This window comes from Lycorma delicatula, chromosome 11 (assembly GCF_047948215.1).
Source record: "Lycorma delicatula isolate Av1 chromosome 11, ASM4794821v1, whole genome shotgun sequence".
NCBI classification, from domain to species: domain Eukaryota; kingdom Metazoa; phylum Arthropoda; class Insecta; order Hemiptera; family Fulgoridae; genus Lycorma; species Lycorma delicatula.
In genome coordinates this window covers 19,172,934-19,184,094 of record NC_134465.1, presented here as the reverse complement: position 1 = coordinate 19,184,094, position 11,161 = coordinate 19,172,934, and the positions used below count along the sequence as shown (strand labels likewise).

The window sequence follows — 11,161 nt, the reverse complement described above, 5'->3', positions numbered from 1 at the left end:
GTTGCAGAAAAACGTTTTAGATAATGTTTAGAGGACTAACGAACATTTTAAACCGATTCGATACTGTCTCTATTAAGAAAGGTATGATTTTTTGTCTTCGAAACCCCACTTTTTCCACCCGTTGGGCCAATGGTTGGTTATATCAAAAAACTTTACTTAGATAAGTTTTAGGCCCATTATCCAAGGAATAGTATGAACTTTAAACGAATTTGATATTTTACTTAATAAGAAAGTTACAGAGATATTTTGTTTTTTTTCGAAAAAGCCACCCCATTTCCACCCCCATGGTCCGATTTTGGCCGTTAACGAAAATAACGGAGATGCTGGGTCGAGTTATTTTTAGGGAACAATTTGAAAGTGATTGCGGAAAAAGCAAAGTGATGCGCAAAATTACGGCAGTTATCGTGTCCACAAGAAAGTGAAATATATATATATATAAGTCAATTATTATCCTCAACGTAGTTATAAATTTGATTGCAATACAAATGGGAAACTTATATGTACATCATTTTTCAACATAGTCCCCTTGCATTTCAACGCACTTGGTCCATCGTTGCACAAGCTTCATGATGCCCTCATAAAAGAAGGTTTTCGGTTGAGCTGCGAGCCAGGAATGCACCGCTTCTTTCACTATTTCGTCCGAGGTAAATCGACGGCCCCTAATGCCTCTTTGAGTGGACCAAACAAGTGCAAGTCAGAAGGGGCGAGATCAGGACTATACGGAAGACGAGCCAGTACTTCAAAGCTGAGTTTCTGGACCGTTTCAGCAGTATGTGGACGGGCATTGTCGTGCAACAACACAACACCTTTCGACAGCAGTCCTCGGTGTTTGCTTCTAATTGCAGGCTTCAGCTTGGCAGTAAGCATCTCACTGTAACGCGCAGTTTTTATTGTCGTGCCCCTTTCCTCCAGTACTGGGCCTTGTGAGTCCCAAAAAACCGTAAGCATCAGTTTTCTTGCGGACGGTTGGGTCTTGAACTATTTTTGCAGGACGAATTTGGATGTTTCCATTCCATACTCTGCCGTTTACTCTCCGGCTCGTAATGATGGATCCGTGTTTCGTCATCAGCGATGATTCTGTATAAAAAGATCTTTACCATAGCGATCCAAATGTTTTTGGCAGATGTCTAAGCGCGTTTCTTTATGCAATTATGTGAGTTGTTTTGAGACCCATCTTGCACAGAATTTATGAAACCCAAGTCTGTTGTGGATGATTTCGTAGACAGAACCGTGACTAATTTGCAGACGATGTGTCGCTTCATCAATAGTTACTCGTCTGTCTAAGAAAACCATGTCATGTGCACGTTCAATGTTATCCTCATTTGTGGCGGTAAACGGTCGTCCGGCTCCTTTGTCGTGCGTAACACTTGTGCGACCGTTTTTGAATTTGTCAATCCAGTCGTAGACGTTCCGTTGCGGCAACCCACTGTACCGAAAGTCTGCGATGAATTTCGTCCCCTGATACACCTTCCGACCACAAAAAACGGATCACTGAACGTTGCTCTTCTTTGGTGCAAATAGAAACCGGAGCAGCTATGGTTAACGGCAGAGTAGCGATAATGGAACTAACGGTTTTTTTTTTTTTTTCTTCAGTCATTTGACTGGTTTGATGCAGCTCTCCAAGATTCCCTGTCTAGTGCTAGTCGTTTCATTTCAGTATACCCTCTACATCCTACATCCCTAACAATTTGTTTTAGATATTCCAAACGTGGCCTGCCTACACAATTTTTTCCTTCTACCTGTCCTTCCAATATGAAAGCGACTATTCCAGGATGCCTTAGTATGTGGCCTATAAGTCTGTCTCTTCTTTTAACTATATTTTTCCAAATGCTTCTTTCTTCATCTATTTGCCGCAATACATCTTCATTTGTCACTTTATCCACCCGTCTGATTTTTAACATTCTCCTATAGCACCGCATTTCAAAAGCTTCTAATCTTTTCTTCTCAGATACTCCGATCGTCCAAGTTTCACTTCCATATAAAGCGACACTCCAAACATATACTTTCAAAAATCTTTTCCTGACATTTAAATTAATTTTTGATGTAAACAAATTATATTTCTAACTGAAGGCTCGTTTCGCTTGTGCTATTCGGCATTTTATATCGCTCCTGCTTCGTCCATCTTTAGTAATTCTACTTCCCAAATAACAAAATTCTTCTACCTCCGTAATCTTTTCTCCTCCTATTTTCACAGTCAGCGGTCCATCTTTGTTATTTCTACTACATTTCATTACTTTTGTTTTGTTCTTGTTTATTTTCATTGGATAGTTCTTGCGTAGGACTTCATCTATGCCGTTCATTGTTTCTTCTAAATCCTTTTTACTCTCGGCTAGAATTACTATATCATCAGCAAATCGTAGCATTTTTATCTTTTCACCTTGTACTGTTACTCCAAATCTAAATTGTTATTTAACATCATTAACTGCTAGTTCCATGTAAAGATTAAAAAGTAACGGGGGATAGGGAACATACTTGTCGGACTCCCTTTCTTATAACGGCTTCATCCTTATGTTCTTCAATTATTACTGTTGCTGTTTGGTTCCTGTACATGTTAGCAATTGTTCTTCTATCTCTGTATTTGAACAGAGATAATTTTTAGGAGCTAGGAACAAACCTGCACTGACATGACAACAATTAAACCACGCATGCGTCATCTACGCAACAGGACAATACTACTAACATAAACAAAAATATAACTAAATTGCGGATAATAATTGACTTACCCTCGTATATAAAGTGAAATATACAAACTTTTGAGCTGACGGTGGTCTTGGGGTTTGGGGGATGTGAAATGCGAAGATATATCGAAATTTACGGAAGTCGAATCATTGTACCCATTACAATAGGTAGCTTTCTTATGAAATCTACCTAATATAGAATGAGTATTTTGCGTACCCCCAACCCAGCCCCTGTAAAACCTAGTTAAAACTATGTAGGTGTGTTTATAGCGATGTGTATGAAAATGCATATATGAAGTGAAGAAACATGTGCAATTTACATTTTTGAACTTGATTTGTACCTGTTCTTGTAATTTGGTCTGCTTCCATAATGTTCGCTGTGGAGGGTCATGTTCGAACATGCATATGATACCTTTTTCACAAGTCGTGTTCTTCACAGTATAAAAGAGACGTAAGGGATTGCAGAACATCAGTTTAGTTTCGAATGCGAAGCGAGCGTCTGTTGCCTTTTTTTAATTTTTAAAAGCGAAGTTTCATTGAAAATAATAATAATTGAGGGGTTTTTTAGTGTGTCGTCAAACGCTGTATTTTTTTCAATTAGTTTCTTATTTAAAATGGATAAATATATGAAAAAGACCTGTCTGATGAAAGCAAGGCCATCAAAATAATTCGACACTTTGTAACTAAATTTCCAAATCATAAAGGAAAACCCTTGGAATGTTTTGAAAGACAACTTCTATTTGTAAATCAAACCATACTGATAAAAGTAAACTAGAAGCATCTTACGTCGTAACGTTAAGAGTAACTAAGATGTACGAACCCCAGGACCCATCGTGTTGATCTAGTGGTGAACACGTTTTCGCAAATCAGCTGATTTCGAAGTCGAGAGTTCCATTGTTCAAATCCTAGTAAAGGCAGTTACTTTTATACGGATTTGAATACTAGATCGTGGTTACTGGTGTTGTTTAGCGGTTGGGTTTCAATTAACTACACATCTTAGGAACGGTCGACCTGAGACTGTACCAAACTTACAGTTCATTTACACTCATACATATCATCCTCTGAAGTAATACCTGACGGTGATTCCCGCAGGCTAAACAGGGGAAAAAAGATGTCCAAACCCCACACAATCCCAGAAAACCTCATATTATCTGTTGCAATTGATACGGTCAGTGTTTTAATAGGTGTAGAAGAAGCAAAAAAATTCTGCTTTCTAACGGATACAGTATCAAGGCGAATCGATGTCATGATGCCAATGTTCGCGATCAGGTAATTCAACAAGCAAGTTCAAGTGAATTTTTTACTATTCAGTTTGATGAATCAACAGATGGGGCAAACATTTCTCAGTAATTTTCTCAGACAAACGCAACCATATCAATCATTTATTTTCTTTACATCTGTATTTATAAATTTAAGTAAAATGCTTGTATTAAATAACTTTTTCCTCATAAAATGATTTCATTATTATTTACGTGTAAAATTATAGGCTGATTTCTCGACCCCCGTACGGTCGTGATCTCCCAGGTTGAAAAATGCTGGTCTAAATGAACTAGTTGGACACTACAACGAAAAGATTTGCAAAAAAATCCGATACTCAATTTTTGACACGATCATCATAATTTTCCCTTTAGTATAACTTTTCTAAATATATTAAACGGGAACGTCCGTATTAATTATTAATAATATATTAAATAATTGTAAATTAAATACGTGAAGATTCTAACTAAATAACTACAAAATAAATGATTCAGAAGGCTTCAACAAAAATTATTTAACCCACCGTGTCGGTCTAGTGGTAAAATTGTTCTTAAGTCGACTAATTTCGAAGTCGAAGTTCTCAGGTTTAATTCCTAATGAAGGTAGTTGCTTTTATTCGGATTTAAATACTAGATCTTTAATTACCGGTGTTCTTTGGTGGTTGGTTTTCATTCAATTAACAATACATCTCAGAAATGGTCGACGTGAGTTTGTTCAAGACTACATATTTACGGGTACAGTTACATTACACTGATAAGTCGCAAATGACTTTAATCGAAAAATAATAATAATTTGAGCGTACATTTTTTTACGTATTCAATGAAGATGCGGAAAATTCAAGGTTGTTCTTTTTTTAATTATTATTATTTAAAAATTCATCGACAGAATAATTTTATTTTACGTTAAAGAAAATCTTTTAATTGTATTTTAAATAAAACGGTGGGAAGATTTTATAAATAATTCGGTCATTAGTAATAAATGATAACGGAAGCAAAATAAAGCCTTTTCTCATAAGTCGAAGTGTTGTGTTGAATTATTCGAAAACAGTTCTATTGTCTGGTTTGAGAGAGTTAGATATTATTTTTTTTTTAAAGAATAAATTATAGTACTGTTTAACAAAACTTATAAACCCATAAATATAAACAGAAGGATTAGTTAATATATTTAATGTTATAAGTACAGGTGTACACGATTCATATTTAAGGTTGCCAAATTATGATCTGCCAACTCATTTTTTTGTACTTTAAAAACTCGTTCAGATTTTTTGCGGAGCTTCAAGAGATATAATATGGAAGGGAATATACACACATATATTTTATATATATATTTCCGTGTATACTTTAGACGAGAATATATGTAAGCGTAATAATGATACAACTTCAGAGTTTTATTAAGGCGCTTCAAAAGGGGTTTGATTCTGTTGCAAAACTAAGTCAATTTGATGTTATCTAATAATAATAATAAAACACCTCAAAATTTCGCTTTATGTGCCCTACATGGGCCCACTATTCACACGAAGAATATCCTACCGATAGGCGATTTCTTGCCTTGTTCGTTGAAGCATTTCTGGTGTGATGGTTGAAATAGCATTCCGAACGCTCTCACGCAGCTCCTAGATGATTGCTACTTTTGTCGTATAAACCTTATCTTTGACGTAAACCCAAAAGAAGAAATCCAGAGGGATTATGTATAGCGATCCAGGCGGCCAGGGAATTGAACCGACTCTTCTAATCCACCTACCAGGAATCTTGGAATCTTGGCATGTTGAAGCGGTTTGCGTTCCCACAAAAACGAGCATAGATATCATAACATCTCCAGCAAGACGAGGATCTCCGTACTGGCTTCTTGAAGTAAGGGAAAGACTGGATGAGAAGTTTCTTGGTAGCTGGATTAGAACGGGGCAATTCTGTACATTTACCTCTTCCCAAAAAATGGCTTAACATTTTTTTTTCGCTATATCTTGCTTCAGAAAAGGAGTTAATGGGAGTTTTCCACATTTACATTTTCTACATCGATTGGCCTTCAAACCATTATAATAACTTTTTGCCCATCCCATTTCAGTGATCTGTGGTCACAAAAAATATTTTTTTAGATTCATTAAAGATTACTTAAAATTTAAATACATTCGTAATTTACCCGTTGAATTAAAAATATAAACATTTTTTTTTCTTTAGAATTTCTTGAAAAATTACCAAAAAATTAATTTGGTAATTGGTAACTGCGATTCATTTTTGTTTAACTTTATTGTGCAATTATAAAAGTGTAGCAGTTTTTCCCCCCTTTTTTTACTGTAAATAAGTTGGTCTGCAGTCTCAGCTAATGAAAAATATGAACGAGCTGTGAAGTGAAGAAAATGAATGACTTATTTAAAGTTAAATGTCTGACTTCTAACTTTATTTTTAACTTAACTTTTTTGCTTGAACTTAAAAAAAATTATTTACGTAACAAAATGAAAATGAAAAATATGAAACATTTTTAGCCTTAAATTCGTAACCTGTTTGAGTTATGTGTTTATTGATTTATTGTGTTTTGTAAATTCTTACATTTTTTTTTTCATCAAATAAATAATTTTTCGATAAATCAGATACATTCTTATACATTATTTATGTCTTTAAATAAATATTTATTACTTTATTTGTTACATTTTAAAATAAAATATTTTGGAATTTGTTAAAAGAAAAATAATGAATAAGATTTTTTTTAATCGTTTTGATTTTAAAATACCTGCTTTAAAATTAATAATTTCTATATCTGGGAACCACATTATATAAAAATTTTACCTTAAATTTTGGTTTAAAAAAGTAACGTAGTGTTAATTTTTTTTTTTTGTATTCTCCCCCTGGCCGGATCCTGCATTTAAGTATTACACAGCCCAAGAGAATGTCCTTTACTCTAACGGGCCGCCGATCGGATTTCACTTTGCGGCCGCCTCAAACCCTCAGAGTAGGATCCACCAGGCCCGGCTATGCCGTCCCTGGGTCCCCGGGACTCGATCTTTATGCCAATGCCTCTAACGGGGACACCCGGAGTGGGGCATCCCCGTCGGAACTCGGTCTTTTTCGCTCGGGAGTGCGAGAATCTCCTTGCCTCGTCGCTACCGCCCACACGTGCAAGCACGTGCGAACGGCATCTCCGCAGAGGGCTGTCCCCGAGCCCCACGATTCTTCTCCTGAAGAACCCTTGCCACGAACCCTGCAATGTTGTCAAAGAGTGCTAAAAATTAACAATAAGAAACTCGACTAAGTTTTAAAAAATAAATAAAAATAACATGACATCTGGTAGAAGTAAATAGTCAGACTTATTTGCATTAAACAACGGTAAACGGTTGTACAACATTAAAATAAATTATTTAATGTTTGTTCCGTTAAAATTAGTTCATCTATTTTAAAAAATTGTATAGAAATGAAATACGTAACCCTATATAATCGGGTACAATCAAATGAAATAAAACTCGATTCTCTCTGGATAACAATTTCAGTTAAAACAACAAAAATCCCATTCAGATATTTTTAAAAATACAATTTTGCCGGTAAGGTTAATTTTTATTTATAATTCCGTTACTAACTTAAACGTGAACACAAAAAAATTTAAATTTTAAATATTAGCAGAAATATTATGAAAACTGGTCTACAAGATTGTATCTTTCAATCTTCAACAGATAATATAACTGCACCATTTATTTATTTCTTATAAATTAAAAAGAGCTGAATTACAATTAATCAGAGGTAAGCTATTGTTCTGTGTTTGACAAAATTTAAAATCACATAAACATCCAGAACAGAAATTTGTAGCGTTACGAAAAGGTCTATATAGTCCTGCTTTAACTTCCAAATTATTAGTATCAGAGACGTAAATACAGTGTCATTTTATAACTTACATGGTCGACTCGCCTATACGACTTTGAGTTTGCGTCACTGTTGAGCGGGTTCGCGGAGAGGGGGCACAGCGCAGATCGGCCAAAACTGGCGCTCTCGCTCATTTCCATTCAGCGTAACTCACGACTTAGACGTGATAGCGCGGTGAATCGTGTGTTTGTATTTACAGTTTGCCGATATAGATCGATTTAAGTAATAATAAGTGTATTTTAGACAATATTTATGTAAAAAATTAAACTACGCATGTAAAAAAGTGTAGAAATTCAACATATCTTTTTTTTTGTTTTTTTTTTTTTGCCCGCGTATAAGCCAGCCGAAAATATAAATTATGCATATCGTTGGAAAGGGAAGGTACCTTTCGGGAAGCACCTCTACCGCTGCTTTACCCGAACTAATGGACATAACGAGTGAAGATAACACCCGTACATCTGTCGAAGACGTTCCCGGGCGATGGATATCAACATCATTCCAACTGATGCGATGCAGGACCCCGGTGATCTACTGGTGAATGCGTCTTCGCAAATCAGCTGATTTCAAAGTCGAGAGATCCAACGTTCAAATCCCAGAAAAGGCAGTTATATTTATATGGATTTGAATACTATATCGTGAGTACCGGTGTTTTTTGGCGGTTGGGTTTCAATTAACCACACATCTCAGAAATGGTCGATCTGAAACCGTACAAAACTACACTTCGCTTATACTTATACATATCATCCTTATTAATCCTCTGAAGTAATAACTGACGGTGATTCCCGAAGGCTAAACACGTTAAAAAAAAATTAAAAAAAAAACTATTGGCGTGCAGCGGACAAACGCCTCAAAACGGTATTTGATAACAATCCGTCTGGTCTATCTTTCAGTTTTGTTCGAAATATACGATGGTGGCTCTCCCATCTACAGATAAGTTGTCGATCTGTATCTTGGAGAAATTTCATTCAAGGTCTGTAAGGTTTCACGTTAAAGCAAAGGCCTTGTGACCCGAGATATTTTCGATCTTATTATTTTATTACGTTCCGATTTTTTCCTTCTCTTTAAAAATCGGTTCTGTAGTTAATGAGGACCGATCAAAATTGTCATCCTTTTTATTGATACTTAATCCAAAATTTATGGGCCATAAATGATGCGGTTGTGTGTTTTCTAATATTATTTAAAGATTATTCCGTTTGTGCAGAAGGTTTCCTCAAAAATTAACTTGGCCTTCAAAGTAAAGAAATATTAATTTATATTTCATTTTAAAATATTTATAAAAGTAATACAATTTTTATTTAACAAATTATATTTTAAAGACTTAAAAAAAGTTATGTTAAAACGCCTGTAGTCTTTTATAACGTACAGGTGTGCGCACACGTTTAGTCTTTTTCTTTTTAATAATTTTATTTGTTTTATTTTTATTTTACAGAACAGAACCAGTCAGTCTGGCTGGCTAGTTCGCTAGAAGAGAGGTTAGGATATTAAACGTTTGGGTGGAATGCCTACAATGGATAGCCTGACTGTATGTATGTTACGTCGGTTGAAATTGAACGAACGTCGGTTTGAACTGTTGGTGGTGCTTGCTGCAGTAGTAGAGTTAAGCGTCAGCGACCGGCGGTACGAGGTTGAGTTGATGCGAGTGCATTGTGAAAGCTGGCAACACTGGTTTTAGTCTATGGTATCTTTATATTGCGCATGCGTATTGTGTTGTTTCACTCGGCGAGTTGTATAAACTGGCAGTTCAGTTTTGCCGGCGGCGTCGGTCTGATCGTACCGTTGCGTTGTAGGCGGCTGTTCTGTTGTGTTCGATGACTATTATCGGCCATTGAATAACTCTGTGTCTATACTATTTTCTGTGTCGTGTTTTGAAAATTAGTTTTAAATAAAGTAATACTATAGTGTGTTTGTGTATGTTTTCTGTGTTGTGTTTTATTTTTAAAAAATAATAAGTAAATATTAGTGTTTTTAACTTATAATTTTTTTTAAATTCAGCAACGGCTAGTGGATTACTGTATAACTCCGGATAAAATCAGGTATGAAAACAAGCTTTGGTCTTCATCGTTTGTACTCTTGTTCCGTCTTACCTGCTGCTGCACTCCTGTAAACAATTTCTTGCAATTCTAGTTTCTTTTTATTTTATTTTAATCTCGCTCTAAATAATTTTATTATGTAGGTAATTTAAAAATATATATATTTATATGTTTTTGTTGCGGTAAAACATGAATTTAACATTAAGATATATTTATATTTAATTTAATGAAATATATTCTGCGTAAAGTTAGAGAACACAACTTGGTGTACGTCATCATTAATCTTAGTAATTCACAAAAATTATTGTAAATGGAATATTTTGAAATAAAAGGAAAACGGTTAAAAATTAGTATGAGAATTTATTTTAATAAGTAGAAGTTTTCTGATTTGTCAACCGTGCTCCATTTTATTAAAACAAAGGACGGTTAACCTGTAATACATAAGATTTGTTTTGAAGAAAAATATTTATAATTTAATTTTATTTATAATGTAAAAAATATTAATAATTTTAGTTTTTTATGAACTTAAAATCTAAGAATACGTTTATTAAAAGTAATATCTAATGGTGTAAACAATCGTTAGGTATATTTTGCTTTATTCAAGATGCGGCTGTTAAACCACTGAGCCGATTTTACTTTTACGTTTACATTATTGAAGAGATTTTTACCTTGTTTTTCAATTTAAAAATGTTTGATTCTTGTTTACAGTAAATATATAAAATAAAATTCGTTTTCACATAACGTCTTAAATTGATTTGAATAACGATCTACTTTTGTAGTAAATTTTTAATTAAATATACATTTCTGTACTTATTCCTCTTCTCTTAAACATTATTTTTTATTTACTGAACAAGTATTTTATTGTTTTAACTTAAAATTAAAAAGGATCTTATAAATCTGTATTAAAAACAAAATCTTGAGACTTTTTTTCATCCACAGACAAATTTCTTTTAAAATAATACATCGTTTTGAAACGTACATGAAAAGGTTTTTCAAAGTATTACTGGAATATTTATTTGTGTATTTCATATAATCTCGTGGTTTATATAGGTAACATTTACTTAAAAAATAAATCTTATATCGATTAGATATTATTCTCACCAGTTTAATCTAATTATTTTTTTTTATCGTTAAATAGTGACTTACTATAATTATACAGATTTAAGTTAAAATAATTATTAGTAATTTTGTTAAGAAATTGGTTATTTTTTAAGTAGTGAAATTTTAGTTTTATTTGGCTGGGAATATTTTTCATTTGTAAGCCTTATGCTTTCTAAGCCTATACATGTTTAAGCCTACACAGTCACTCGCTCACTCATAAATTTTTATATATATCGACGTTGGTTGAAAT

At 34.0% G+C, this 11,161-nt stretch overlaps 1 protein-coding gene across 1 annotated transcript in view; it reads left to right on the top strand.

The window, feature by feature from the left end:
• Positions 1 to 9,231: 9,231 nt before the first annotated feature.
• The window catches only part of LOC142332475 (fat-like cadherin-related tumor suppressor homolog), a 240,445-nt gene continuing 238,515 nt past the window's right edge, over positions 9,232 to 11,161 (top strand). The window contains exon 1 of the mRNA XM_075378921.1: positions 9,232 to 9,813. The gene's annotated coding sequence lies outside the window, so the exon portion shown is untranslated. The remainder of the gene's footprint in view (positions 9,814 to 11,161) is intronic.